Source organism: Atractosteus spatula, chromosome 3 (assembly GCF_055471065.1).
Source record: "Atractosteus spatula isolate fAtrSpa1 chromosome 3, fAtrSpa1.hap1, whole genome shotgun sequence".
Classification (NCBI taxonomy): domain Eukaryota; kingdom Metazoa; phylum Chordata; class Actinopteri; order Semionotiformes; family Lepisosteidae; genus Atractosteus; species Atractosteus spatula.
This window is the reverse complement of record NC_142708.1, coordinates 43,789,474-43,793,605: the sequence shown is the minus strand read 5'-3', so window position 1 is coordinate 43,793,605 and position 4,132 is coordinate 43,789,474. Positions and strand designations below refer to the sequence as shown.

Below are 4,132 nucleotides of genomic sequence, written 5' to 3'. Positions count from 1 at the left end.
TTCTGCAGGCACCCCCCTGCATATTCCTAACTATCGTCACCACTTATCGGAGGCTGTCATCGGTGAGAACTTCTCTGTGGCTCTGTAAGAGGTCTGAGATGTGGTTTAAAAAATTGGCAGCATATAATTCTCCGGGGCATCTTCTGAGTGAGAACAAGGGTTTGTTAAAACCACCCGAAGACAAACGCAGCTTTACAAAATCATTCACCATTATGTTTGGAGAAAGTTCATCCAATATTCTCTGGACTGCACCATGTACAGCGTCTATAGCCTGTACATACGATGCTATTCTGTCAAGATTAACAAAACGAAATTCTTCATAGTGCTCTGTTGCTCTAAAATTATTATAAGACCGGTTATAACTACGTATACGCTCCAGGAAAACGAAGGGGTCTCTATTCGCACCGACACCGTCACCAACCTGATTCACATCGTTCATCACAACCGGTTCTTGGTTTTCAAAGTTACCTCCATCCTGTTCTGCTACGGCACCAAGGACCGCTAAATTATTTTCCACCAATGCATTCTCATTGTGTGGTTTGGGATGCCCTTGGGAAATCTGATGCCTCTCTCTGAATCTTTTACGTCTCAACAAACATGCTTTTGCCAGTTTAATTCTTTTATTAACGTACAAATGCTTGATGTTGGCAAGAGGTCGGTCTTTTAAACACTTTTTAGACCGCATGTTTAGTCATTTATCACTGGGGATCTTCGCCAGTGAACCATGAAATAGCATTATCAGGTTATGAAATCCTGAGTTTAGAGCACCATCCTCTTTAGAAAGTACATCTAAGAGGCTAGCAGGGTAAACCTGGATTGGTTTTGGAAACACGGAATGTACACTTGCTAAAGCCGCTCTTAGATGCTCTAAATCTCGCTTTTTATCCACCTCATTAGTGCTCACCGTTGATAGTAACTGTGTAATATACCGCAATGAATCTAGAGCATCACAAAACGCCAAGTCTTTAATTGCGTTATTATTTCTCTCCAAAGGCTTGACACGTTTGGATTTGGTCAGCATATTAACGGCCGTCTTCGATGCTGTCACCACCTTAGGGCCCAACGTTTCCTCCACATTTTTTTCACCGCTTGTCAATACAGCTGCTGTGTGAATAAAAATAAAAGACTTTTTAATACCACGCCAATGCACCATATCTCAAAATCAGAAAACTACGCTAACTAGGATAAAAATAAAATAAAAGACTTTTTAACAAACCAACCAATGCAATCTAAACGGTCAAAATCAGAAAACTATGTTAACTAGAATAAAAATGCCACACATGTGGCTCTTCTTTACACAAAGGGTTGTGAGAGAATGGAACAAGCTACCCGGCCATGTTGATGTTGTTACACTGGTTTCCTTTGAGACAGTGATTGCGCCACTAGAAAGCGATTAGGTTAACAGCATATAGACACAAGACGCCGACCAGTCATTTTTAACTTTAAATATGAAGTCTTAAAGGCTAAGCAGTTTTAAAAATAAGACTTTTTAATACCCCAAAACAGAAAACTACATGAAGTAGGATCTTTCAACGAATTAACATTCTAACAAAAGAAGTAACTGTTGCAAAAAGTTGTTCATACCACATCTTGACCACGCTTAAATTATATTAACTTTTGGTTGCTGATTTGAAACGTTTTGAGTTTGCTGTATCGGTTAACGTCTTCGTGGTCCTTCGTGGTTTATTTTTTGAAGGTTCAGGTTCTGCACGGAGAGGGAAAATACCATTAGAGAGAGACCTCAACACCCCAAATTACCAAAATAGAAAACGGTGGGAATTTTTATTCATTAGTTATAGACACCTTTAAATGTGTATGTTAAAAGAATGTTTTATAACACGACACAGACAATTCTTAACTTATACTGACCTTTTCTCACAAGCGATCTGGTAATATGCTCCGCACCCTCTGGAATAACGTGAACATCTGCCTGAGTCTCCACAAGGTTTTGAGGGGGTACTGTAAAGCACAAACGAGGTTTTTTAAACGTGTAATGAATCGTTCCCTCACCAGCGTCTGTGAAATAGACACACGAGTGTATTGATGTGGAGAAAGTGGCTGTGTGTCTTTAAGACGGACATGGCCGTAAAGCGTTTTTCAAAACATTGTCGTAATTACTCACTGGCGTTGCTGTGTATAGCCGTAACTGGTCGTTTGACAGCTGTTGTTTTCCTTCCATCTAATGGAAAAGAATGGATACGCGCAGTCACTACCACATTACTTAACAACTCCCTTGTAATTCCATTATAATAATTCAATATTGCATAATATACAAATATTATACAACGTTTTGCATCTATAGCTAACACCACGTCTACATGAGACATGCACCGTGACATTGTAATTTTATCTCACAATAAGACATATATACATACCTGAGAAATGTTGGAAATCGTCGTCTTCGTCTATCAAATCGAGTAGTGTTAAGTCAGAAAATAAAGTGTCTTCAGACTGTTGAATTTGATCAGTGTGATCCATTCTGACAAGTTAGTCGATAACGCGAGACTGAAAGACCCACCCCCCGATAAACATCCTCTTCTAAGAAACACGTTTCCCACATGTTTCCCCCCCCCCTCCTAAATCCTTTAACCTTAGGTATCATGGGGTGTGCACGTGTAGGGCTGTAGAAATTATTTTAAGAAACATTTTTAGAAAACGTTTTAGACCGTTATAATGTTAAAATCTATATTATTTTAAGACATACATCTGTGTCTGTCTAAATTTCATAGGTGTTAAAACGTGGCAAAAATGTGCCCTGGTGTCTGTGATTGATTCGGCAACAGACCTCTAAGAATATTATTAAGAAAAATGTTTTTTTATTAACGGTATTGCTATAAGAAAATGTATCTATTCTTTATAGCGACGTGTTCACAAACCATCCTTAACGTTTTGAGGTTTTATTTTTTCGCAATGCAGAGTTAAGAACATTTACATTTTGTGTAAAATACATGTGGTGATTATAAATTAGAAAACTTTACATTAATATAAACCTAAAATGTATATACAAAACAGCATTTAAAACAAAAGAAAAACTATGACTCCTATATCCGTCCATTTATTGTCACTGTTAATTGTACCCACTTAAAATTAAAAAATTTTATGAACTTTGGCTATGAGGTCAATTTTAGCGCCCCCCACCCCCGCTGACCAGCCACATACCTCCCCCAGGACTCCGGATGGGGTGCGCACGTGTTTGCCAGATAAAACCATACATTGTCTCTGCCAATCCACGCGTGTTAAAAAGTTTCTATGAAAAAAAAATATTTTCTGGGCAAACACATAATTTGTGTTTGTGTTGTGTGTTAATACTTTTAAAGTTTAAAGACTTAAAAACTTATAAGTTGATAAGTGAATACTTTTTCGCTCTTGATAAAACACATGTGGCTTTGGGGGGGGTGAGGAGATGCGGCTGGTCGTTCTAAACCACCACAACCAATTGAAAAATGTCTTGAGTTACTGTATGTAGGCGTGGTTACACAATGGGTTCATATTCTTAAACGCCCCGGCTTGACAGGGGTGTCCCTGGAGCTGTCAGACACCATCCCAGTGTTGGAAGCTTCGGAGATGGCTTTTTTGTGTGGAGAAACATCGGGTTCCTCTGCTCTACAAAGTGAAGAGGTAGGCTGCTAAAGTATTTTTTCTGATCGTGGAATTGTTGTTTCAATCGGCGCTTAGTGTATGTCATTTTAACACTTGGTCTTCTTTTTAGCAAAACCCGACCCCGCCCTCTGCGACGTGTGACAGTGGCTGTTGTGTGAGTTCGGAGGGGGAATCTGGTGTTGAACCACCAGGGAGTGGTGATGAAACGTCGCTACAAATGGTAAATATTAACGAAAAACCCTAACTCAAAAGAGGTGTTAAATGATAGATATTTTAGGTACAAAGCTTGTCTATTTATTTTGTTAAGCCTTCCTTTTCTTTTTCCTTTAATAGAATAACGAAGAGGTCGACGCATCAATCTTCAGATTACCATCGCACTTGAATGTTTCGTGTCTATGCTTGTGTGTTCGTGAAAATGTTAATAATGATGATGCTCAACCAGGTTTAGCTAACAATGTCCCTAATGAGCCAGATGTTATGGCCCAGATTGTGAAAGCAGTAGTTTATTGCATCTTCAAACACTGTTTAAAAG

General features: G+C 38.9%; 1 long non-coding RNA gene across 1 annotated transcript; it reads right to left on the bottom strand.

Annotated features, from left to right (window-relative positions):
• Window positions 1–502: 502 nt before the first annotated feature.
• Window positions 503–2,548, bottom strand: LOC148837820 (uncharacterized). Its single transcript, XR_016090877.1, has 5 exons — window positions 2,376–2,548; window positions 2,123–2,179; window positions 1,870–1,959; window positions 1,585–1,705; window positions 503–1,104 (listed from the first exon to the last, which is right to left on the bottom strand). It is a non-coding gene; the product is annotated as an uncharacterized LOC148837820 (long non-coding RNA).
• Window positions 2,549–4,132: the final 1,584 nt, after the last annotated feature.